This window comes from Ursus arctos, unplaced genomic scaffold (assembly GCF_023065955.2).
Source record: "Ursus arctos isolate Adak ecotype North America unplaced genomic scaffold, UrsArc2.0 scaffold_10, whole genome shotgun sequence".
NCBI classification, from domain to species: domain Eukaryota; kingdom Metazoa; phylum Chordata; class Mammalia; order Carnivora; family Ursidae; genus Ursus; species Ursus arctos.
In genome coordinates this window covers 69,224,869-69,252,238 of record NW_026622764.1, presented here as the reverse complement: position 1 = coordinate 69,252,238, position 27,370 = coordinate 69,224,869, and the positions used below count along the sequence as shown (strand labels likewise).

Below are 27,370 nucleotides of genomic sequence, written 5' to 3'. Positions count from 1 at the left end.
TGCTTCCCCGTCTTCCCACGGTCACAAGCAACTGTGTGAAAAAACCTGGAATTTCTAGAAAATGCACTGGCTCCAAAGTAGACAAAGAAGCTGTGAAAAATCAGGTCCAGCTCCCTGAATCGAGCTGGAAAACAGACTCACAGAGGGCTGGGGTCTGCTGGAAACAACCAACATTCTACACTAGCTCCTCGACAGAAACACACACAAGTGCGTTTAATCCCCCTCAGCCACTGATAATCACAATTGTTACTCCTCTCAGGAGAATAAGAGTGGAGTTTAGACGGCAGGTTATATATATATGTATGTCCTGGTGGAGCCAGGATCTGAACCTAGGTCTTCAGATTCCAGACACCCTACTCCATGCCAGGTGCCAAATGGACTCCACTTTGACCAAACGTATTCTCCTTGCTGCCAACAATTCTTAATGGGTCACCTGGTCCTACAAATAAAAGATGCACAAGGGCTAAGTGACACCCTCTTCTTGAATGACAATTCCTCTGTAAAAATTAAGTCAATTAGTTATTCACAGGGTGGTGTAAATTAACATAATCCACCCACTTCCCTCCAGCTGCTGGCCACGACCCACCAGCTTTAAGGCAATAGGAGCTTTATTTGGAACTGAGGAAAGGTGGGTAGCTTGGGTTGCAGCCCAACCAAGGCTTCAGGGAGAGTTCCGGAAACCATACAGACAGCAAGGCTTAGAAAAGTATGTGGAAGAAAGAGCGGGCCAAAGCAGATGGATTAGACATTATGCTGGAGATACTACAACCCTGATAAAAACACCATGAAATAGCATCCCTGGGAAATAATAATAACATACCGAATAAGCGTTTATATAAAGAATGGTGTGGAAGGGAAATCAAAGTAGTTGTCGCCGAACAAGTGATTACGGACATTTTTTATTTTCTGCATTACGACGATTTTTTCTATGAATGAGGACTGCTTCTGAGTTAAGAGGAAGGAAATATTCTAACAAAATCAACAGACAAATAAGTGGAAAAAAAGGAAGGCATAAGGGTCCAAAAACAAGTTAAATCCATGTCAAGAGTCTATCTGGGAGATGTGGATAACTGAGTACACGGGATTTCATCGTGCTTTCTCCCACATTTGTGCACATTTAGAAATTTCCAAAAGTGAATGTGAAAAGAAAGGAATTCACTCAGGGCTGACCCAGAAAATAAAGAAATTCTTCCACAACCTTTATCAACCCCTACCTCTGGGAGCAGAATAGCCCCCCACTGCTATAAGCCATGGACACATACTAAATAGCCTTTTATGCAGGATTAGTTTGAACCATATGAAATTGTAAACATTCAGCTATTTTTTTTAACCTAGAAAAACAGTCAGGAGTAAAGGATTTGTCATAGGCAGACCTGGTCGTACGTCTTACCAGCCTTATTCCTACACATTCTCTGAGCCTAAGTTTCTATCACATTTGGGGAAATAGACTGAAACCAGAAAAGGTAACATGGGTTCCAAAGAAGAAATTTAAGGAAAAAAAAAAGTGATTTGGAGGTTCTTCAGAAGCTGGTAGTGGCTAAAAGAGAGACACCTGTAGGCATGCGTGTTTCTGTGCATGTTTTGGGTACCCATGAGGGACACGAGTGCGCCCTGTGGTTCACCTGTCACCACTGAGGTGACCAGGGAGGGAAGGCACAGGCCCGCTGAACTGCCCGGGACACACGTCAGACCACGGGTGCAGAGGGGTGAGCGTGGTGGAGCAGGAGGGCGGCGTGGGACGGTCCATTTACAAGAGTCTTGAATGGCCAGCTGAGGGATTTACGCTCAGACGTGAAATTTTTCAGCGAAGGAAGGCCATCACAGAAACACTACCTTGGGAGGATTGATCTGGTCTTATCGTGAAGGACAGACTGGAGGAGGAAACCGCACCGGGACAGCTGACTGCTGTGGCTCAGCCTTCTTTCTTTGGGGAGCAAATCAATTATGTTTGCCTTTGAGCGCAGTATTTTAATCCGACTAATAAAGCACTTTTGTGCAAGCAAAGGCTCTAATCTTTCACATTTACTTGCCATTTGCTCCCCATCTTGGCTTTCTCCTCTCCTCAAAGAGCCCGGAGATACACAGACTCCACACACGCACAGTTACCATGGGAATTATCTATGTGGTATATGTCATGCACAAATAATCCCTCAGCAGGAAATGCCGCATTTTATGGTCAGCCTTCCTGTAATGATACTTTACTGGTAGCCAAAATCTCAAGCTCTCATCCCAAAAAGAAAAGCACGTTAAGAAAGAAATGTCATGGCCTCCTTGTGTGGTTGGCCACCTTTCCTGCTGAAGTCCAACAACTTCCTGCTGCACTCCTCTACCTTACGTAATATACTTGTACGTGGGCCAGCACGGTCTCTATTACAGCAGAGAACATGCTTCTCTGGGCCAGAAACGACTCTGAGGCCCCGGAAGCAAATGGCCAGTTCCACAGGGGTCCGTGCACTGCGAACCACCAAAGTCTGGTGGAGGATGGCCAGAGGGTCAGGCTGACGTCAGGTGGACGAAGAAGCCCATGAAGTCGGACAAGTGTCGCTCCTTGAGCTGGACAAGACAGCAGCATTCGGTGTGCAAGAGCTCTTTTAGCGGGCAGGACGGACCCCCGATGTGTCCTATGTCACAGACAGTGCCACCCGCTATGTTTTATGGAAGGCTCCAGTGCAATCCTGTAACCATGCGGTCCCCTAAAGAATGCTACCTGAATGTGACCTCAGAGCCTCTCGATATAACAGTCAATTATCCACACTGCCGTTCACCGAAATTCTCCCTTCTTTGGTTACTGCTTTATGACAAGCAGGCTCCACATCTTCAGAGAAGAACAGCACAGAACTTCTGTTGTTTTTAAGGAAATTTTAAAAGCCAACCATAGGCCTCACAACATAGGCCCCAAATAATGCTCTCTACATACCCACCGCCACAGGAAAAACTACTGGGAGGGCATCTTGCCTTCTAAAAGTTCACAGGCAAGTCAGTCACTTGAGACTCAGGACCACATTTGCCTGTACGAACACTGGGACGAAGCTGCAGCCGGGTTCTAGAGCAGCTCACAAACAGCACCTCAACCCGACATTCCTGCTGTGGAGTGAGCACTCTGGGGCACCTAGCACCCAGCAGGGTCAGGAAGGCACGGAGCACATCCAAATTGGGTAGAAAAATGAATGGCCCCTGTAGAGTTGTGCTCCTTTAGAAGATTGAAAATCACGGATTATTTTGGAAAAAACAAAGGAGCAAAACAATTTTCCACAAAAATGGACAGCAGATGGCATCCACTTTCCAAGGAGCAAGGAAAGGCGATCTGCGGTGGGCGGTCTCTAAGGTGCCCCCTTGATCCACTCCTGGTGTTTCCCTGAGTGTGTGTGGGAACGGGGGCTTGCTTCCAGTCAACAGAACATGGCAATGGTGCTGACATCATTTCGAGATTATGTGACATTACATCTGGCTCCATCCTGCTAGCAGCCTCTCCTTGCCAGCTTAATGAACCAAGCAGCCACGCTGGGAAAACCCACATCACAATGAATGTAGCCTCCAGGTCAGCCATCAAGAGGCCAGGGCCTGGGGTCCTACAACCATGAGGAAATGGATCTGCCCAACAACCCGAGGGAGCTTAGAAGCATATTCTACCCGAGCCATGCCTCCAGATGAAAACCAAACCCTAGTCAACACCTTGCCTGCAGCTTGTGGGCCAAGCCGCGCTCTGACTTCTGACCACAGGAACAATGAGACAATAGATGTGTGTTGTTTTAGGCGTCTGGGTCTGTGGTGAGTTGTTACGCAGTGACAGAGCACTCCTCCATGGTCCAAACAGCCAGGAGACAGTGAGTGAGTCTGCATTCATTCTCTCTTTAAACCTTCATGGGGCTAAAAACCAGAGCCCAACATTTTTTTAACTTTCTCTGTGTTAAAGGTGGAGTTACCCTTTTCTTGACTTGAAACTATTTTTTCTTGGTTAAGTCTGAATGATCTGAAAGCAATTTCCTCCTCTGGAAGAACGGCATGCCTAAAATGACTATTATTTCATTTTTCACAGAATTGCGTGTCTGCCCTGTGCCACTCTCCTGGGATTTACAGGAGCTACAAAGATAAGCAATGCAGTCTCTGCGCTCAGCGTGCACACAGTCTGGGAAGGAAGACGAGGGCAACCACCTGCCCATTCGGCGTCTACTCCATGCCTCCTCGCCCTTCCAGGTGCTGATGAAACCGCAGGGAAGGGAACCAAGCCGCCTGCCCCCTGGTTAGGAAGACAGTATGATAAACCAAAGAGCACAAACAAGCGTGCCGGAGACCAAAAAGCCTCCAGGGGGCGCACCACCTCTGTCACCATGGGGCGCCGGGCCTGAACGAATCTCTTCATTCAAGGGGAGACCTCGTGGTGGTTTCCAGTAGGTTGTGAATTCCCCTGATTTAGGTGCAGTTCATGACACATGCCGGAGGGCCGAAGAACCACGCCTGGCTTCCCACGCATTCTGTCACAGCGTCCTGATCCGAGAAATCTGATCTGACGGAGACCTCTCACTCGGGGGTGAACACTCAGCGCCGCCGCCCCCCACCGGCGCGCCAAGCCCCGGTATTAGGTAACAGGAAGAGGTGCTAAAATAGTCTGTTAAGACAGCAGAGACTCATCTGACTACCGCAGGAAGAGGAGGAAGAATGCAGAAGGAACCCACTCTAAGCACTTTTACTAAATAAGCCCTGAAAGGAGAAGGAAAGAAAAGGCCATCTGGGGTCCACAATGGCTTCTGGCACTACCCGGGATAGCCTCCCACGTCCCTACCAGCAAGGCTCCAGTTTTACTGTCTTGGGGAGAGCGCGCTTGGTAACCCTGCACCTTTGTTTCTGACACTGACAAGGTTGCAACATGAACAAGGGGGGAGCCTCCCTATGAAGTAGGAGCCATGGGGAGCCCGTCCCCTCCTTATTTCAAGGCCGCCTGCTCAAAGATGCTTCCCTGTGGCAAAGGTTACAGGCCACATCCCCCACAAAGTCCCTCTGATGAAGGATGACCCTGATTATAGGTGCATTCTTAATAGAGCTATATTTGGAATTAAGAATCTGAACGGCCCCAAAGGACTGTAAAAATGTGAGACAGAGAGAGAAACGTTAGGTGAGGTACTTTTATAAACACGCACGTCTGAAAAAACTTTACCTCCATTTTTTTTAATGCGTAAAATAGTGACAATCACAATGAAGTGCCCATACTCGGAACCTGTTACTTTAATCAAAAAAAAAAAAAACAAAACTGGAGAAATAGCTTTCCAGTATTTTAATACTAGAACCCTTCTTTCCCAAATCACAACTACACAGTGCCCCACTGGCTAGCCCTGACGTTCCTCTGCCCTCCCTGCCTGGCTCGTTGGCCCCCTCAGGACTCTGGAACACACTGACCTATAGCAGATCAGTACAGCACCCGAACCCAAGAACAAGCTACAGGAGAGTCCCGAAGTAAAAGAGGGAAAAGCCGAGGAATGAGGGGATAGGAGCAAGAGGAAAAGCTTGAGAACAGGAAGGAAACTGGGGCCAGCCCTTGACCTTGAGACGCGCAAAGGCTCCAAGAGTCAAAGGCCGAACTGCAGCGCACTGCACACCAGCACGGACAGGCCAGGGACAGGCCCAGAGCGGGTCCGCCGAGGGCTGCACACCACGCCGCATCCCGGCATCTACCCTGGGAGTGCGGGCGAGGCTTCGGCAGATCTTCTCTGGTGGCCTCTGTTCGCAAGCCTTGCCATCTGTGGGGTATTCTGAGTTCTGTTCGAAGGAAATGCAGCAATTCAGTAAATTCATGTAAAATTCAATAAAACCACGAACGTGAAGAGGCACACCTGTCTTCTGTTGAGTTAATGGGCCTGAAGTGCTAGACGGCTCTGAAAAGGCAGAGTAGTTACAAGCTTTAAAAGACGATGACGTAAGGTGTGTTCGTTAACCTATAAAGTCAACAGCCAATAGAAGGACTAAACGGACAACACATTCTAGCACCCAAGAGACCATCCTGCTTGGGTGCAGGTGGGCAGACTGTACCTGGAATAGGACGTGGGAACTCGTCACCTCGTCACCTGAGGATCACCTGGGTCCTGGAGCAAAGATGTCTCAGGAGGTATGAGATGAGGTCTTCTAGCTCCTGGAAAGCAAAGAAGAAACATGAGACCCCATCCATTTGGTTCCCAGAACGTCCACACAGGTGGCTGCCGACAGGGAGGGATGACTCCATCCTGCTCAGCGTCAGGAAGGACACCCCACCTTCTGAAGACAAATGGCGTGAGTGGCTGGGAGGGTGAGGGTCCCGCCGTGGGGACTGAGCAGGCATGCAGCGAAGCACCACTGGGCAGGGAACAAGACAGGAAACTGGCCAAGGTGGCCTTCAAGCCAGTGATCCTCCCACGTTACCTCCATCAATGATGATCCTATCTCAACAAGAATGGTATCAAAGCGTCACCCAGACAGGCCGCTTCCACAGATCTAGGACACAGACGGAGGTGAGTAAAAAGCCCTGAGGCCCTTGCTAGGAGCCATGAGGGGAGTGACTCCCCCTATGACAATGGCATTGAGAACTGAGACCAGCAGAGGCAGAAAGCCTTAGCTGGGTCCTTTGAGAACTAGTTGGACACCATCTGTGAATGGTCATTCTGCAACGGACTCTCCTGGACCAGCTGCCAGATGGGTCCAAGTATATCCCTGCCTTGTCGACACCAGGATGGGCTGGGGTCTCTAAATATAGGATGTGCGCTCTTGTGACGAGCCTGGTGGAGTGGTCTGCAGATCCCCAGAAGGAATGGGATCGAGTGACTGCAGTCATCACTGTCTGAAAGCAGGAACAGTCACCTTCGCGGAGGGCGTCCTGGGAAGAAGCTTCTGAAGGAGCAGCATATAAAGTCCTCTGTTTCCTCCATCTTACCGTTTCGCCTTTGCATATGCTCACATGCCCATCCAGGAGCTGGAGAGGTCTAATTAAGCCTCCTGAATCTGATCTGCACTAATGTGAACCCAGAGAGGATTCTCATCATGCCACAGAGGCTCGTGAAGATGCTAACCAGCACGGAGTTTCCGAACGTCAGGAGCAGCGGACCAGACTTCCCGCAACTGAAACCCGACCCCATCCCAACCCGCACGTTCACTCTACACCAGCACTGCATTCTTTTCTACTTTCTATTTTGAAAACGTCCAAACCTACAGAAAAGTTAAACGAACATTTACGTGGTCTTCATCTATATTCACCAATATTTAACATCTGCCATATCTGCTTTATCTTTACAGGAACTGTTCTCACAAGCCATTTGAGTGAGCTATAATAGCTATCATGGCACTTGACCCCTAAGTATTTTGGTAACTCCTAAGAACGACACTCTTCCTACGGAACTGTAATGCCATTATCACACCAAAGAAACTGAACATTCATTCAATAGCATCTTAAACACAGCCCAGAACCAAATGTCCAAAATTAACAACATATTGCTTGTTCTGTATCATGTGCCAAGCACCCCAAGGGCACTGAGAGGGCCACAGTCCAACAGGGGAGACTGACATACAGATGCATTACCGTGACAAGAGCACTAAGGTGGTGTGGCTCTTGCCACTATGCGAGTCTGTCTCCACAGAAGAGAAGGAGTTGGCTCTACCTGGAGACTTGAGAAAAGGCTTATGCAATGAAGTGAATAAAGGATGAGTCTAGCCAATATATACAAAGTAGGGACTGAATGTGAAAATGGAGGGGCTTGAATGTGACAGCCAGAACCATACTGACCCCCCTAAATGTCCAAATCCCAATTTCAGGAACTTGTGAGTATGTTAGGTTACATGGCAAGGAAAATTAAGGTTGCAAAAGGAATAAAGATGCTAATCAGCTGACCTTGAGATAGGAAGATTTTCCTGTGGCGAGTCTGATGGAATCAACAAGGGTCCCTACAAGCTGGAAGAGGAAGCAGGAGAGTCCGTGTCAGAGGGATGCGATATGAGAGAGACCCCATCAGTCATTACTGGCTTTGAATATGTCAGGGGACCAGGAGCCAAGGAAGGCAGGCAGCCTCTAGAAGCTGGAAAGGACAAGGAACCAGATTCTCTCTCAAGAGTCTTAAGAATGGAGCACATCCCTGCCAATACCCTGACTTGAGCCTGGTGAAACCTCTTTCGGACTTGTGACCTCCATCCAGAACTGTAAGACAATAAATGTGTGTGGTTTTAAGCCAATGAAAAAACAAAAACAAAAACTGTAGAGGCTGGAAACAAGGCTGGAAACTGTCAAAGTGCTGGGAGATGGGGGCAAAGTCATCCCAGTCCTTGTGGCCAAGCCAAGAAAACTACACTTTGTTCTTTGGGGAAGGGAGAGACAGCCAAGAGCCATGATCGGATCTCTATCTTAGGAAGAAAACTCTGGAATAAAAGGAGCAGAATCTAGAAGAAAAACAACTGATAATGTTTGTTGCCAATGATAAATTTGAGCTTTCAAACAAACAAAAAAAAAGCTTAGAATTTTGGAAAACTTGCATCTGTCACCCAGAACTTGAAAGTTTCCCAAAACTTAAAGAGTTTTCTGATGACACTGGTGGTGATATTAACAAATGTGATTTTTAGAAAACAATTACATGATAAAATCTGTCAACATTTGGAAGATGTGTGTAATTCAGTAAGACAGTAACTCACTGAGATAGAATCATACATGGCCAAATGATTATTCAAAGTACAAAATGGAATTTTTAAAAAAGTACAAAACAGACCCATTTTCAAGTACAAAAAGCCTGTCAATATGGTTTCAGATTCCACTGTGGAATCAACTATCTCCTTTCAAGTTTTTGTGCAGTATTAAAAAAGAATACCCATAATTATCCTAAAGGGCTACTGAAGTACTCTTCCTTTTCCAAGTACCTATCTGAGGCCATATTTTCTTTATATATTTCAACTAAAAGAACATATCAAAACCAACTCATGCATAATCAGGCATAAGAATCAAGTTGCCTTCTATTAAGCTGAACATTAAAAAGATTTGTAAATATGTAAAATGATGCTACTCATTAATTTTTTTGTTGTTTTAGAAACTAGTTATTTTCCATATATATGTTAACATAAAATGACTTATGGTTGTTATTTTTAGATGGATTAGTACATAAATATTTGAAGTTGTTCTAAATTCTAATTTGTAATTTGATAAACATTGATAGATGCAACCCACATAAGCAAAGCTCCCCCGAGTCCTCAATAGCCTGTGATTACAGAGCATGAGGGGGGAGACCAAGCAGTTTGAGAACCACTGCCCAGTCACGTGAACAGGGCCGAGCTGGACACAAGCTCACGTCACAGAAGCTGCTCTCCTTCTTCTTTGGGCACCATGAAGCAGCCTACTCTGCTCACATTTTCCTGTCACGGTACACAAGCAGTTAATGCCCAACTCAGAAGTCCTGAAGAAAAGCATGCCATACATTAATCCAGGCTGAACTCATCAGGATTAATGGGACTGGAATGCATAGCAAATACATTCATTAGTACTGCTTTTCTTTAATCCAAGAATGTTCTAGCCGATTTATTCTATTTCTACAGATTTGACAACTCACTTTTTAAAAAACAGAGTAATGAGAATGCTACATACTTTAAGGATTCGATTTCATGTATTTCATAAATACGGCAAGCAGCATTTCATCAGCACCCCGGACGAGCCGTGCTCTAAAGGTGCGGTCGAGATGCCGCGGGCTCTGTGCATGGGGGAGCACCAAGCACCCAGACAGGGAGTATGTACGCAAAATAACATGGAGACAGCAGCAAACGTATTTCCACTGAACAGTTTAGACACCAGAAGGAATCAGATCTTTTCATTAGGTACATTGATGAAGCGTTAAAAATGTTTTGCCATTTATTAAACATTAATGCCCAACTTTTTGGCAACTCCAACAGCTGCTTTGCTTGTGAGTGTGTTTTTATTCTGTTCTTCATTCCATAAACATTTTGGGTGCCAGATATGGTTCTAGAAACCAGAGATGCAGCAGTGACCTGATTGGGCCCAAATCCCTGACTTTTGGGAGTTTATGTTCTATGACTGGAAACACCTCTTTGAAAAATAAGGATGGATGAAATATGAACTGGAGGAAGCACAAACACTTCTGATCTCCTAAGCAGTTCCACGAGATTATCAGATACAGGATGAGCCCCAACGACACGAGTATGTGCTCCATCCCACAAGAAGGGCAGATGCTAGGGTTACGGGAAGGAACGAAGCTACAGGGAGCACAGCTCAAGGCGGCTAGGGGATTCTGTCAGGTCTACTGACTCCAACCAAGATCTCTGGCAAGGAGAGAGCTCCTTTAGGACAGCCAAGCACCTATGGAAGGGCCAAGCCAGTTCCCAAGGGGACATGGAGCATGTCAGAATCCTGGCAGGGGAGCATCTGTAGTTTAAAAAAGCAAATCCTGGTTAATTCTTTTCTTTGGCATGAATAGTTTTCAAATTTCAGCCTAAGACTTTTGTTGGTTAAAAGGGAGCAAAGGCTAAGAGGCTGCCAAGTGGTTAAATGGACATCAGTTTTCTGTTCAAGGGAAAGGTGGAGGATGGAATGAAAGCCTGAAGTACAGAGAGGGGCCTGCAACGTCCCCAGAACCAGTAGGGCAGGCCTGCAGCATCACCAGATATCCAGCCCTGTGCTCAGAGACTCTCAGACTTTCACCCCTGCTCCGGGAGGAGTCTGCAGCCTGCCGTGCGGGCACTGTAGGGATTGCATCAAGCATGGAACGTCCCAGCGCCTGCGCCTGCACCCCGCGAAGAGGACCACAGGAATACGGGAGCCATCCCTGCTCTCCTTCAGCCTCCCAGTCTTCGAACTGCATTTTAGATCTCCCCAGAAACAACCAGACCCTCATTAACTGAAATAATTCACTCCCAAGGAGCAGATCTGGAGGGTACCAGAAACCACAGTACTTTTACAGATCACGTTCCCCTACACTTCCATTAGACCCACATTTTCAGACTTCCACAGCTCCATGACCACCTAACACATGCTCGCTTATAGCTTCTCAGTGGGAAGGAAGGGTCTTTTACTCCCCACCATGGGCTTTACAGCTGCTACTCGGTGGTTTCCCAGGAAAACTCACACACTGGATTCCAGCGTCCACCTGAGAATGTGAATACCTTACCTCTTCTTCCAATTTCCAATGTCCATCCAAATCCCACCTGTATTGGGGACCTACACCAGTTTCCATCCCCTCCCTGAGACAGTAACAACATTGAAGCATAAACGCTGTTTGAAAGACCACAGACTTCATATAGACATTTGTGGTTCTATAAAATTTACTAGAGGAAAAAATTATAGACTCTAAAGGAAATGTGGTCAAGGAAATAACAGCAAGATATTTATCCTACCCCCATCCTTCAATAATTAAAATTACTCCAGCCATTCTGTACCAAGGAAAAGGCCACTGGGCTCACAATTTGATGATTCAACCTTCCTCTGAGATGCAAAATACTCCGTGAAAAGGCCAAAAGATCCTTCTTTGCTGTGTACTACAACAGACCAGCGAAGGCTGTTCTTCGCCATCGGTCTGTGTCTCCTGGTGATGCCAAGGGAAGAGGAGGGATGACGAGAGAAGCTGGGAGGGGCCGAGTCTAAGGTTACAGGGCAACGGTTCTCAACTAAGGCTGCTTCTGCTCCCACCAAGGGGCAGCTAGCAAAGCCTGGAGACATCTGTGGGTGCCACAAGTGAGGGATGGTGGTGTTGCCATCTAGTGCTCAGAGGCCAGGAATGCAAAGTGCACAGAACGGCCCCCACAGAGAAGTACCGACAGAGCACTGAGGTAGAGAAAGCCTGCCTTACTGTGTGAAACCATAGACTGTAAAATCTTCTACAGACTTTTTTAAGTGAACTGGTTTAAGAATTCTGTTTTTAAAAAAAAGGTTCAAAATGTCTGCAAACAAGCATGTATTCACTAGAAAGCATCCCTGGAGAACCCTCCATTGTCCCAAAACGAGGACTGAGAATAACTAAGAGGCAAGCAGAAGATAGGAAAGAGTAAACAGTTAAAAAACATAGGGTGACTATGACATGCTTCACTATTAACCTGAGTTCTCATTTCTGAGGGTGAGACAGTATCTCGTAGAAGGCTTGAGACCCAGGCACTCTGCATAACTCTGCTTGGAAGGTGAAGGTCAAACCTGGAAGAGCTGGGATGGTGAGGCAGGGCCCCTGAGAGAGAAAGGAACCAACACGCTGAGCCCTACTGTGCTCCCAAGAGCCACAGAGAGAATGCCTCATCCCCATTTCATAGGTGAGGCACAGAGCATGACTCCACTGTGACAGAAAGGTCCTGTTGGCACTTCATTAAATAGCCTTCTTGTTCTGCAAAACACACTGTTTCAGTGTTTGAGTGGAAGGACATCTCTACTCTGCAGCTCTGAGAAAGCACAGAGATGAGGCAGCGTTCAGCATATGAGGATAGCCACTTCTTTCCCAGAAACCTTCTGTCCGCCAAGGAGCCATGAACCTCTATTTTTCAATGCCTGAGATCTGAAAAACGAAATCATGAATTCAAAGAGTTGGAAGGGAGCAACTTACCACCTAATGCAGAAATCCTCCCAGGCAGTCAGGGAAACGCTGATTAGGGCAGGAAAGAGAGGGGAGGAGGGAGGGCAAAGAAGTGACTCTCCACGCTGCCACTTCCTACCCTTCCCCTTTGGAGATCTCACCAACCAGCCTCTGACTTCTGCCTCCTTTCAGGAGTCATAAATACGCATCTGAAGCCAGCCATACCTCCCATGGCAATAACAGCAGGAAGAATGGCTCACATGCCTATTAAATGGCTATCAGGTGCCAGCCCCTCGTAAGGCACTGTATGTGCATGACCTCATCTAACACTCAAACCAGGTCTTGAAGTTTATGCAGCTGTTACACCCGTTTTACTTATGGCAAGCTAGCTGGGTAAAGTAGTTATAAAGCCGAGCCTTGGTTCAAGCCTTGGCACATCTGACTTTAAAGCCACTCAGATGCTCCATTATTTTTAATGCTACTGAAACTCTACATGAGAATATAATAGGTCCCCCAGGGCAGTGGGCCATGATATAATTACAGTAAAACTTTAATCAGACACAAGGAGGATCCTCCTACTTAGCAAATGCAGTGAGGTGTGAGGAAGCAAGGAGGCACAGCTAGGTCTTCAAGGTGACTTTGGTTTCGATCTCTGCTCAACCCGGGACCACTGAGCTGGGGCAAATTATTCTGAATCTCAGTTTCCTCACTTCTCCAAAGCGGAAACTACTGTTAAGTTCATGGAATTGTTTCAAAATAGCAATAAATCGAGGTTATGCATATAAATATATCCTGCGCTTTTTAAAGTAAATACATTCCTGGGAGACTGTTTCTGAATAAGTGATATCATTTCAGAAATACTCTGCCTTCATTTCATCCTGTTCTGCAAATGCACTGACTCCTGGCTGGTGTTTTGAAATTTCTCCGCCAAATAGCCAACGAGCTATACAAATAGATAAACGCAGCCAGGGGGAGCTGCTATTTTAAGAAATTCTCCAGTTGAAGAGAACAATTGTTTGATGTGTGAATAATCAGCTCTTAATTACATGGTTTGTCAATATTTTAGAAGAATTATCTCATTAACAAGCTGCAGGGGTTAGACTGTGGCACCTACCCTGACTTCGGGCATTTGATGTTTCTGCCAGTAACTGAACCCAAAGAGTTTAATAAAATACAGTTGCTGCCAGTGAGGAAGTGACGTATTATTGAAAACAGAGGTACTCGTGAAACATACAAATAGAATACAAAACGACACGGTGTTCTCCAAATGAGCAGCGGAGAAAGGAGACATGGGGGAATTTTAGAGCAACAGACCCAGGATGGAGAGGTCAGGGGAGGCAGCGGCCAAGGTGAAGGTTTGGCGAGGCTGAGGGAGGAAGGTAGGCACTCACCAGACGGGGCTGAGCGACATGGAAATCTGGAGGTGTGGAACAGCACAAAGGGGTCCCGAGAAGGCAAGGGGGCCAGCCTGCCAGGGCATGGGCAGAATGGAAGTCGAGGCTCTGCTGTCCATGGTCTACACAAACCTTCTCCAAAATATCTTCTAGCTCTATGACAGTTCCCCCCCAACACACACATACCTTTTTGGCCCTACACTGGTACATTCTCCTGAGATTCAATAAAGGTAACACATGATCCCTTATATTCAGGATTCTCTTAGGCCACCTGTAAGGGCCCAGACAGGAAAATAAGCCTCTTGTACTCATGCTGTGTGCCCTGGAGAGGCACCTGGGAAGGATGGTGTCACTCCAAGAAACCCAGTGGGCTCCCTCAGAGAATGTAGGCAACAGCCCACCTCTCTACTTCCCCTACTCCCAGTTCTTGGGCAGCCTCTTCAAATCACCCACCTCCTCCATACTGCTGCTCTTAACCAACATTTTTTTTTAAAAGCAGAAGTATCTGGGGCACCTGGATGACACAGTCGGTTAAGCTTCTGACTCTTGGTTTCAGCTCAGGTCTTGATCTCAGGGTTGTGGGATAGAGCCCCCGTGGGCTCCATGCTCAGCACAGTGTCTGCTCGGGTTTCTCTTTCTCTCTGCCCCTCCCCACCACGCTCTCTCTCTCTCAAATAAATAAATAAATCTTTAAAAGAAAGGAAAAAGAAAGCAGTAGCATCCATGCAGACTGACCCTATGGTTTGGGGCGAAGGACCTCTCATCTGTTCTAGCTCTCGAAAGGCAGTGACTTGGCTTTTTATTAACCTGTCCCTTTGCCAAGTCAAAGTTGAAGTTACTTCTCTTTTCTGCGGGCTAAGAGATGGTGCTGATTGTTTCATAACAACCTATGGGGAGGAATACGGTGATGGCTGCACAACAATGTGGATGTACTTAATGCCACTGAAATGTATGCTTCAAAATGTACAATAAAAAACACAGTTTTTTCAAAAAACTAAGAAAATTCCTCAAAACACTGAACACACTTACCATATGACCCAGCAACTCACTCCTAGATATATAACCAAGATACATGAAAGCATGTAGCCACACAAATACTTGTATGCAAATGTCCACAAGCAGCACGATTGAGAATAGCCAAAGAGCAGTTAAACAACGCTAAAGTCCATCAAATGATGAATAAATAAAATGCAAAATATCTATACAATGGAGTATTATGCAGCCCTACAAAGGAGTGAAACACTGACACATGCTACCATGTGGATGAACCTTGAAAATACCACGCTAAGTGAAAGATACCAGTTGCAAGAGGTCACATATTTTGTTTTTCTGTCCATATGAAATGTCTCAAATAAAGACGGAACGTGGATTAATGGTTGCCAAGGGCTGGGACAGGGATGGAGGAGGGAATGGGGAGTGACTATGTTAATGCATACAGGCTTCCTTTTAGGGGCGGTGAAAACATTCTAAAATTGTGCTAATGGTTGCCTAACTGTGGATATAATAAAAACCACTGAATTTATACTTTAAATGGATTAACTTTACGGTATTAAATTTTACTTTATGGTAGTAAACTGTATTCAATAAAGCTGTGGAAAAAAATAAAAGCTAAGAGGAGCCCAATCCACCAGAGCCTGCGGCATGGTTTTCTATGAACGGCGCCAGCGCGGATTCCAGGATTTCCACTCAAGTTCCGGGCAACAGCCGCACTTTCTCCATGTACTTGAATTCCACCTCAAGTCAAAATTCTACCACCTCCCCCCCCCTCCGAAATCAATAATTACAGCGCTGGGTGCAGTTGGTAAGAGGAGCGCCACCTCCCTACACAAGCCGTTTATTATATGTAAGTCACTTTGCCTTGAGCGTTTCACCAATGTGACATTATCTCTTCAATACAGCCTCCCTGCAAGCACTGGGTCTTTTCTTGTTCTGTTCCACTGCAAACATAAGCTCCAGGTGTAGCACATAGCATAGATACTTCATCGTGACAGGGCACAAGATAATAAAACTGAGGAAGAGTGCAGTCCGTTAAATAATATAATTAGTTAAGCTTTCAGCTCCAAGCGGATACAGGGGAAATGCCTCTCACTCTGTGCGTATGTGGTCCGGATCTCAGAGAAAATGGGAAGGCTTTAATAGGTGATCAGAAGTAAGAGATCATCAGGCAGTAAAAAAACCCAGTAAGGTCTCTCAGCACTAGCACAGGATTTCCAAAGATCAAGATGCACTACCAGAACAGAGAGTGAGTCACCAGTGAGGCAGGGAAAAGACGTGCCCGACTTGGGGAGCTGGAAGGAAAATGTATGGGAAACAAATTTCAGGATACTTTCTGCACTGAATGTTCGGAATGCTCATGAGGCTTGGTGGCAGCCCTTTGTCTGCCCAGGCACACCTGACAAGTGAGTTCTTACTACTCTCCTGGGCATTTACAAGTCCTGGGTACAACTCACTGCAGGCAGGTGTCAGCCCGCCCCTCTCCTCCCACGGACGTGTCCCCGACCCTGCGGCAGCTCTGAGGAAGCTTATAAAGACAAATGGGCCTTGCATGTGGCCAGGAGAGTGGCCCAGGTCCAGGAAAGAGGAGCCTGCCTGCGCCAGCCCAGTGATTACCAAAGGGAATTAAGCAAGCACTTGCAAGCCTTGGCCTCTGAATTTCTGTACTTTGATAGACTTAATTTGTTCTCCTGGGGCTAAATAGCTGGCTGTGTCGCTGCAATTCTATACAGGAACAGTTAGGGAAACCTAATGAGCAGGGAGTGATCTATGACTCCAAAGGGCTCCCACCCAGGGAACCATTCTCCCCAGGAGAGAGGGGAGCAAGGCGGGCGGGGCACCAGACACACCTGCCATGTGTAACAATTGGGGCTCAACTGAAAAACGGCTCTGTCTTCTTGTTTTCTCCCATTAACTTACACAAAATTTCTTCTTGAGGCACTGCTTGAGAACATTTTCATCTTTGTAAGACAGTTCCCAAATAAGAAATCATCAAGAAATGCCCGTGCCAGGAAAGTCACAAGACAATCTAATACATTCCAAACCAGTCTATTCTCACACCTCCTTCATGAGTTTTTGCTGTATCTTTGTAGCACGCGTACTGTTCTTTATAATATCCTTCCTTAAAGGAATCCACCTCTTCTGTAATTTAAATATTTTTTTTGTAGAAAGCTTTGTATTCCTCTCAAATGGAGTACCACCAAAATGACCTGAACTCAAATATTAAACTCAGCTCCATTACCCAACGGAAGTGCCATCTGTTTCCTACAGGGACCGGATGGCTACAGTCATACCGGTGGTGAGCTCCAGACGTGACAGGTCTCTATTCTTTCTAACACACATTACCATTTAACATACTCACAAGATAAAAATGTTTGTTTGTGCACTCCCTAAAACTGCACACAGGGCACACATATTGCGCTTAGAGAAAAAGAGAGCGAGTCCATGAGTTGGCAAACTATGGTGCTTGGCCCACTTGTGTATTGGTCCCAAGTTAAAAGTGGTTTTCACAGTTAAGTTTTACTTTTTTTTAAAGGAGGAGCAAAAAGAGGAAGAGAAAAATTATTCAAAATACCACATCTGGCCCCAAAAGCCTAACACATTTGCTACCTGCTCTCTATAGACCGGTTTGCTAAGCCCTGATCTAACCCATCTCTTTATCTGACCAGTGAGGCAAGCCAAATCCAAACACACTGAATGGCTTAGAAGCACTTGCGTACAGGTCTTCAGGATTCTAAGTAACTAAAGCAATTTTACCAAAGAAGCCATCAGTTTAAATGCTTTCAAAATGGGCCTCTGTCCAATCATTTCAACCACATTTTAAGAATTGAGTCTTATCTAAAGCAAACCAAAATGTGAGGATACCCAACTCACCTAAATGGTCTTCGTCCTCCAACACCTGAACTCACCTCTTCTTCTGTTTGCCCCAGAGCCACCCTCCACCCTCCTCCACTGCATACTGGGAGCCCACCTGTGTGCGCCCTGAGCTCTCTGGGGCCAGCAGGAGGAGAGAGGCTCTGTGACGGAGGACCCCCCCCAGCACAGCCAGCTGTGGTCACCAAACCCTCCCTTGTCCCTCCAGACCTAGAATGCTGGGCCACTGAGGGCCGCTTGGCAACCCCAGGCCACTAACACAGTCGGACCACCCCTAACCCTGGCCCTGCCTTTGTAAACAGTTGCTTTACTAACCTCACCACCAATTACCCAGCTTGAGAGTGCCATCTGTTCCCTGCGGGGGCCCTGATGACTCCAGCCTTAGGGGCAGTGAGCTCTGGATGTCTGCAGCTGCTTCTGCCACCTCGGGAATGTGGGCCGTCCAGGCCTACTCTGAGCACAATGCCTCGATTATAGAACTGCACAGCTGGACAGGGCCTTGGACCACCTGATGATTCACTCTCCTTCTCCAAAGTGAGCTGCTCTTGAGCTGCCCAAGACCTAGAGGAGTCCCAAAAATGCCCAGAGAGATTCTAGTGATGAGTTATAACAACACACCACCTTATAAAAAGGCTTTTTTTAAGTCTTCAATTTAATAAAATCTGAGCAGCTGGTATGTCACAGACACTGTGCTCGGTGTTTCAGACACAGAAGATCAACAATCAATCCTCATGTTATATATGAGAAAACTGAGCCTCAGAGAGTCTGTGGTGCTTGTCAGAGCTCTAAGTGGTTGTGCGGGAGTCTCCCCAAACCCTCTTCATGAAGCCAGGTCCCCGCCTGAAGCCACCTGTCACCTCTGCGGCTAGCCAGCAATACCCCTTGCCCCCCCTCCCCTGCCATGGCGCCCTCGCCAACAACATAGCAAGGCCACCCTCTAGTCCACCCACGGCCGGCACAGCCACATTATACAAATCAGGAAACAAGAAGGAGAAGGCCAGGGCCAGGGGCGGAAAGTTTCCAGATGTAACAGGGCAGCTCCCTCACAGCCTCATGTGCACCATCACATTACCTGGACCGCCAACAAAGCCAACTGTCTGGTACCTCCGACCTGGGTGCGAATCCCTAGGCAGGTGCATTCACCATCTCTTTATAGCATAAATCGAAATGGCTGCTGTGGGCAGTGGTCCCTCCTCTGAACATTCTGTCCATGAACCTGGCGTGGAAGAGAACACCAGGGCTCCCTGCGCCTGGGTGGGAAGTCCTGGCAAGCAACTCCTATCAAGTTATGTTATTGATTTTAAGGCATACTGAGTGGGGAAAATGTTTTCCTATGTCCCATTTTATATCTGCTCATGAATCTGAGGAATCAGAAGCCCTGCCTGACCTTGGCTGTGCAATCATGGGCAGGTCACTTGACTTCTCTGTTTCATCTGAAAACTGGAATAAGGATGCTACTTACCTCACCTACACCTCACCCCATCCCTGCCTTCTCCCTACTCTGAGAATCAAGGAACAGAGAGGCGAGATAGAAACTGAAATCTCAGATAAGGCTGGATTCCTTTTTTCCCTCTACAAGATGAGGATAATAGTAATAATCACTACTTCAGAGTCTGGGAGAGGCTCCAATGAATATGTGCAATGCACTGAAGAGCACCCGGCACACAGTAAGTGCTATATGTTTGCTATTATTATTATTAGTTTCTTAATTTACAAGAGATCTTAGTAATAGCCAACTCATGAAGTGATGTGAAGATTAAGTACTCAAAATAACTGCACTTGTATAATACAAAGGTATTCAGTAATTGACAAGGCACTATACAAATACATAGCTGAAAACATAAAAGCAAGTTGATAGTGTGATTTATTTCTATCTACCCTAATTCAGATGGTAAAAGACTTCAGGGCTGTTGCCTAGAAATCTTTCAATTGGCCTAAAACTATTAAAAAGATAAACATGACCAATGTATATAAGATACATGAATTTTATGTAAACGATATATTAATAATGACTGAGTTTTTAGCCACTAATTTTTATTGTAAAAGACTGAAATATCCTGGTATCTGTAGCACTAAGACCGATGTCCTCTGCAGCATGCATGCTGGGGGCTGGCAGTGACCACAGCTGTCCTAGATCTCACTGTGTCATTCAGGCGCCGGGAAACGCTCAGCGAGCCCTCCTTTAAAAGTGAGCAGGTCACATACGGCACAGGCTGAGGGTCACTCCCCCGGATGACACTATGCCACCCAGAGACCTTTTCATCGGTTTGGCTCCTGGGACAAATCTGGAAGTTTTCACTTTCATTTAGAAAAAGAAAACGCTCAGCTTTCCCTGCACAGGGGCGGCTCCTCTGATTTCTTCCACTCTGAACTCAGGCGGGGAAAGAATGCCCCGTCAAGAGGCCCCTTTCCTCCTTCCAGGGGGTCTGGACGCTCACAAAGCCCAGTTATTTGTTTTGCCGAACTGTGTATACATTGAATGGAAATGTTTGTTTTCCATGTCCCACTTTACGTCTCTAAAGACAAATGATTAAAGAATTATTGCAGGGGCATTTTTTTCGCTCATCCCCTCCAACCTGGTCCCATCAAGCAGCCTCACTTCCTGCCTTTTAACTCACATTCTGTCGGCAGATCATCCACTCTTCCTTGTTGACCTTTGCGTGGACAGTGTTGCTTCAAAACCCTTCTTCAAAGGAAAGGTCGAAGTGAAATGTCGCTGGGCAGCATGCCAGATGGCCAGGCGGGCACCGGCTCCCAGGGCCAAGGTGACCTGTGGCGGCGTGACGAGGTGCCAAAGGCAGGTGAGCGGGGCGCCACAGCTGACCACCTGCCCTCGTGCTGGGACACACCCGCGCCCCGAGGAGCCCCGTCCTGCTGCCCGCTCTGTGACCAACTGCAGGGTGTGCGGAAAGCTACGGGGTCCCTGCCCTGGGGGGGCTTGTCATTTCACAGGGGAGAAAGGAAATATGGAAACACGTACCGAGAGCACACGCCGGGGAATTCCAATGCACGGGGGGCTGGGAAGCTGAGAGCCAGCACCACAGAGGTGGGACAGAAGGGAAGAGGCATGGGCCAGAGGGGAAGGGAGGGTCCACAGGACGTAATAAATGATGGAATATTAGAGGCAGGGGATGACGGCAAGTCAAAGTGAACTCGAAAACCTCGCGCCTGCTTGACAGTGACACGGAGGATTCCTCAAGAAGTGATGTCAAGAAAAACACCTCGGGGCGGAGAATCCTAAGTCTGGGTTTGGAAGCACCAGGAGTGAGGTGAGGGCGAGGCCTGCGCGAGGCGCTGTGGCTGTGACCGTGGGAGCCCACCAGCCTCTCCGCTCTGGTTCGTGATATATGGACGGGTGAGAAGCATATGAGGGAAGAGAATCAGCCACAAGGTAGACCAAACAGACCACCTAGAGACAATTAACATGCACACACAACGGACAGAGGCCAACTCGGTACATGAAAAACTCAACTCTGCAAAATGCGATCGAGGCTAAAACCAGACTTGGAAGGAACACACAGCGGCAGAAGCTACACTGAGTAAAGTCTGCTACGGATAAGGGCTGACGGATGCAGAAAACCTTTCCTGAAAATGGAAATGGAAAATAATTTACCCTGATGAGAACGCTTTCAGAAAAAATGCAAAATTTAAGTGGTCTATCTGTGCTCCAGAAAACTTAACTGACTTAAACTGAAGTTCACTCAGGGAAACAGCTTCATCACCAATTTATCTGTGATGATATTGTGAAGAAAATGTGTATATTCACCTAGTCAAAGCAGTCTCAGATGAAAACGGTGTGTCCAGCAGAGCCCACGGACCGCCTGCAAGAAGCTGGGGCCTCCCCGTGAGAGGGGAGTGCTGACAGGGACGCAGCTCCCTGGGAGACCACAAGGCCCGTAAGAGCCTGTGGGGAACATTCACATTCTGGGAGGCTGAGGAGGGAGTGAAGAGGAAAAGAGCAACTCCAGGAAGAGTCCAGAAGCAGATGGACTCTCCGAAGGAAGAGTGTGGCTCTACGCATTTCCTCACCGGCCACACCCTCACCCTTCAGAGGTGCCAAGAGCCACAACGTCTTCATGCTAGCTTGACAGAGTCGTCAGCACAAATAGAGGAAACCTAGTTAATCTGAATTCATGCAAACAAAGAATAAAGCTTTGGTGTAAATATGTTCCAAATGTATCATAATTATGTCCCAAATATGCCAACAAATACTTTTTTTTAGAAAAAAAAAAAGTTATGCTAGAAAAGCATCCATTGCTTAGCTATAACTCAAATTCAACTGGGCATCAGTGTTGTTATTTGCTAAATCCGATAACCCTAGCTTGGTGCTGATGGCTCAGGCCTGAACACCTCACCCCCACCACACACCCTCTTGCCCACGGCCATCAGCCCCGATTTCCACAGACTGCCTCTCCGCAAAGGCTCTTCCACAGTCCCTGCAGTGAGTGGTGACTCCCCCTCACACACTGTGCTGGAGGGAGCCTCCTGCACAGACCCAGAAAAGGAGAGAGTCTGCAGGAAAAGGGGACGACCAACCATATTAACTATTTCAGAGAGACAACGGGGGTGAGGAATGATGACAGATCACTGAATCTAGTTAGAAAAAGAGGCAACTGTGAGCAGTTTTAGTACAGTAGTTAAGAGCTTAGCTTTCAGATCAAAGTAGGTGGGAAGAGCACGGCATTCACTCTAGTTGGTTTCATTGTGAAAAACACAGGGTTCTCAGCCAACTGCTTACATCTTCACAGTATCTGCAGAGAACCCCAAGGAATTATGCCCCACAAAGGGCGAGCACTCTGGTACCTCGGTGCTAGCACCTGCAGGGACACAAGCAGTATTTGCCGAATGAATGAATGAATTCTATACTTCTCAAAGAGCTTATTTTAAAAATCTGAAATCTCGTATTATCATCGAAAATGCATGCCCAGGGTAAATCGTAACACTTCTTGGCAGTCACCACAGTAGCTAACAGTCTCTGCTCTTCAGTTTATCAGCGGAGGGCTGTTTGTGGTAGGTATCTGTGCCGGACCTAAACCAAACAAATGAACAAAACACCTGCTATTCCACCTGATGAAGCACATGTTAAGATTCACATAAATAAAGCAGAGAAGAAAGGCTACCACCTCCCAAACTGAAGGGAATCTGGTTCGGAACGCGTTTTTTTTTTTTTTCTATGCCCCTTTATGTAACTGCTGTAACCGTTCCTCAGTTATGGGAGTGCTTAATCAAACAAACATCTAAGAACAACACAATTTTCTTATTTAAACATAAAAGTATTTTCAACCCTGCACCAATATCCCTTGATCTGTGCTGGAAGAAATCCCAGGGACGCCTTACCAAAACAATAAACTTCAAGTAAAAGGGGGCCATATATTTTTATAAAGAGTACTGTATACTGCTTCTAACTTAGGATAAATCTACAGTATACTTTGCATTTTTCAAAAGAACCAACCCTTTATTTGCTTTGCTACTGTGGAACTTTCCACTCTGCTACAAGGCCCCAAATTTAGAAATTACAAACAAACTCGTGCCTGGACAAAGTGAAAGCTGTATTTAGCTTATGGATATGCTAATTCTTGGCATAAAACACACACTGTATGCCTCTGCTGCTAGACTTCTAGGTATTTTATGACCGAGTTAAAAGACTTAAGCTGAAAGGGGCGCCTGGGTGGCTCAGTCGTTGAGCGTCTGCCTTTGGCTCAGGGCGTGATCCAGGCGTTATGGGATCGAGCCCCACATCAGGCTCCTCCGCTATGAGCCTGCTTCTTCCTCTCCCACTCCCCCTGCTGTGTTCCCTCTCTCGCTGGCTGTCTCTCTGTCAAATAAATAAATAAATAATCTTAAAAAAAAAAAGACTTAAGCTGAAAGGGAGTTTATGTGCAAATTAAAATAAAAGGTTTGTCGTACCAATGCCTGAAAGACTCCATTTGGAACTTAAACCTATGTTCTTAGTATTATTTTTTTCTAAAGTTGGTCCAAAGGAATAGATCTCTGTCCTGACACAGAGGACACTGGTGCCAGGTCTGGCTGTCTGCCACTGCCCTGCAGCTTCTAAAGACGGACCCCACGGCTCCTCATGCAGAGCTGAAGATACAGCTTTTACTATTAATCTTCACCAAACATCACGGATGCTTAATGCTGCTTACCGCTCCCGTGAATTAAGAGCATAGACTCAGGAGACTGTCAGGGGCAAGAAATAAAATGCATCCTACGGGTGGAAAGAACCACCAACTACCTCAGATACATAAGACTGACCAATTTTTTCACAGCTAGGAATTAGTTAATGCAACTGTCATGTTTCTTGGTGTCCCAAATTCTACCTGCTTTCCAAAGGCTGACACCAACACCACCACCTTCAAGTCAAACCTATACTTTGCGGAACTGCAGAGTGTCCAAGCTGGAAGGGAGCTGAGATGTTCGGGGCTGTCTGCTGGACCTGCACTGATGGTCCTTACCTGTCCGTTTGCTGAGGAACCTCATGGGAGGGGTATATGTGTGCATTTCTGGACAACACGTGCGCCATCTCTACCACCATTAGAAGGTAAACAGAAGAATGGGGAATGATACAGGGAACTGACTGCTGAGCATGTAGCTGTGAGTCGAGAGCGCTGGTCGGCCACTCTCTGGGTTCTCAGATGCCCTGAAAGCTGCTGTCTGCCTGAACGATGAGCAGAGCAAGGCTTGGAGCAGGTCCCTGTGCCCAGTCAGCTCTGGAGCCAGAGCCAAAACCCAGGTCTATCTGGCACCATCCAGGTAGCTCTAAGTCAGAGGAGCCCTTGCCCTGTCTTATAATGTCCATTGCTGATCTCTTAAGTTAATGACCTACATTTAAGTGGCAGTATGAAACTTCACAAATTATCAACAGTGAAACACAAGGTCAATTCTAGAATTCAAATAAAATTCCATACAAAATATATGGGTCTGCTTTGATTAAAGGGACAGTGAACTTGACAGTCAGAGGGGGCTGAAAGCTCCCCTTTCCCCGTGCCTCTTCTCTGAGGCCACCTTCCCTCCAGGGTGGACCGCTCCTGATGGCATCCCGGGCTTTCTCCACAGCTCTGGCCAGTGATCCAGCTGGACTCCACCTGTTACTCCCACCCAACTCGGTCAGGGTTAGCCGGAGCAGAGCGACTCACTCAACGGGCTCCCACATTTGAAGCCAAATGTGCGAGCCAGTTACAAGCACTGCACTGGAGGGGAGGAGAGGGTGCGGAGGACACGGAACAGCTGGAGAAGTAAGGACTGGGCACAAACCGCAGGGCAGCGGTGCCTGTGTGGGCGTGCCCTCTAAGGTCCCAGGTAAGGGAGGACGGGGTGGAAGGAAAACCCAGAGAGGGCAGGGGAATCTCCTGGAATTTGGTTCCAAGGGGCCTGTGCCCGTCTTGGGGTTGCGACTCACTTTACGAGGACCACAGAATGTAAATAAGACAACTTGAATGGGCACCCTAGGCCCCGAGTTTATCCTGCTTCTCTCTGAAATGCCACGCAGCCCAGCTTTGGGGAGCAAAGAACTAAGAAATAACATCTCGGTCAAACTTGGTGTACTCTGGCCGAGAGTCCTGTCTTTGGCCACAAAGCTTGCTTTGTGAGCACGCATGTCCCATGATAGCACTTGCAAAGGATTGGTGATAAACTCCAAACACCCCTGGCTCCACCCAACTATCAATAACCACACTCTTCTCGAGCCCCCTTCCCTTCTCTGCCTCTACTCCCTCGGCTTCTGTCAATTTGTCTCCAGCTGCAGAAAGCACTCTTTGCTTCGTATGCTAAGACACTTGGAAGTCCTGACAAGGGACAATCTCTGACTTGCAGGGCTGGCTGATGAATCTGCGGCTCACCTTGCCAAGGCCTGTGGGGAGCTTCAAACTCTGATCACACTTCCTTCCCTTGGCACTGCCACACCGGACAGTCCCAAATCTTCCAGTCACCCCTCTTATAAACTCTCCTCCATTCCCAAACAAAAGCAAAACCTTCTTTGGGACTTGCAGACTAGAAATTTCCCCTCTTCTGTAATACAACCCTTATCGGATTTCTGTCCAGAGAGCAGATATTTAAGACATCTGAACTTCAGCTGTACAAGAGAAGTCTGTTTTTGCAAATTTGACTATTTGCCATCCTTTGTCCTCCTTTGAACCTTGCGTGAACTCAGTGGCACAGCTGAGTGTGTGCTGTTCAATACACCGGTGTGTTGTTTTTATACCCACACATCTGCCTGTCTAACTAAGAAAACTCTGTCACAGGCCAGATCGCGTCCACTACGGCAAATCTAAAAGACCTTGAGCAGAACGCCCTAAAGAAGGGGGTCCTTGAAGTTGAAGCCCATGAAAGGTGCCGGGTGTCCCACCGTCTATCCCCAAGCTAGCCTACCCCGGGACGGGGCCAGGGCTGAGGAGCAGTGGTGAAGGGAAGGCTGCTCCCGAGCAGAGAGCAACGCGAGTCTGGGACCATCAGCTCTCAACTGCTGTCCCCTCCTGGAAGTCAGGCTCTCAGTGCCCCGTGAAGATTTACCACCGCCGGAAGAGCAGTGACCCTTCCATACCCCCCACACTGCTTCCCCTGTCACAGCCCATCAAAAGCAGCAAACTTTTTAAAAAAGAGTCACATATTCCCTTTTCTCTGCTTGCAGTACCTGGCAGCAGGCAAGAACCCGCCCCTTCTCTTTCAGACCTCTTTCTTCATTCCACTGCGGAGAAACAGGTCTCTCAGAGGAGGCGGGGGAGAAGCAGAAGCAAGAACACTGGCAAGGGTTTCCAGAAACACCATCTCCAGAAGACCACTCTTGCTGCTGCTGCTGAGGGCTCATCCCAAACTCAAGCTGGGTGGGTTAACACAGGCCAGCTTGCTTTCCTTTCCCTTTGATGGGGCCTGTGTATGTTTTGACGTGTAGGGCTGGCTAGTCCTTTGAAAAGTCACCTCTCTCAAGCTCCTTCCCTGGTGAGATAGTTTGGGACTGAAGCTTCTCATGGCCTATCCCGACATTCCAAAGCCTCCGCAGGAGACGCCCCACACAACCGGACACTGCTGCCAAGCGCGTGACACCGGCAACCGGCTGCCCTGCTAGGAAGTTCTTGCCCTTGTCCAAGGGTAAACATCCACCAGCGCAGCGTGGGGCCGCGAAACCCTTGTCCCAGACTGCTCACTCCTTCCAGAGATGCACTTAGGAAGCACACAATTCCGACCAGCACAGGCTCTTCTGGAGCATTCCTGAGGGGGAAGGGGTGGGAGTCTGGTGGACCATGTGGATGCTGGTTACCAGGTACTTTTTTTTTTTTTTTTTTTTTACAGGAGCCACTGTGCTCCCCTGGCTGCACTAATGGCCCGGCTCATTATTTCTGAGCTAACGCAGGCCAAGGTGACACTTCTGAGTCAAGAGCTTTGCACCAACCCAACGCCAAACCTGTTTTCTACTACAGCAGATTACCACTATTCCCACTCCACACCTACTTTTGTAGTATAGACATCAAGCCACATGGAGCTCTTCAGTAGCTCCATAATCATGGAATGTCACCAACTTCCCGCTAAGGGCTAGAACCCCCAAAGAGAGTATCCTAACCCAATCTCTTCCGAATCCAAAAGCAGAAAATGTGGCTCAGTCTTGCCCAAGATCACCTT

The 27,370-nt window shown here is 47.3% G+C and overlaps 1 protein-coding gene across 4 annotated transcripts in view; it reads right to left on the bottom strand.

The window, feature by feature from the left end:
• The window catches only part of SLC7A1 (solute carrier family 7 member 1), a 77,428-nt gene that overhangs the window by 34,232 nt on the left and 15,826 nt on the right, over positions 1 to 27,370 (bottom strand). For all 4 annotated transcript variants that reach the window (XM_026493071.4, XM_026493070.4, XM_026493072.4 and 1 more), the window contains exon 2: positions 6,022 to 6,121. The gene's annotated coding sequence lies outside the window, so the exon portion shown is untranslated. The remainder of the gene's footprint in view (positions 1 to 6,021; positions 6,122 to 27,370) is intronic.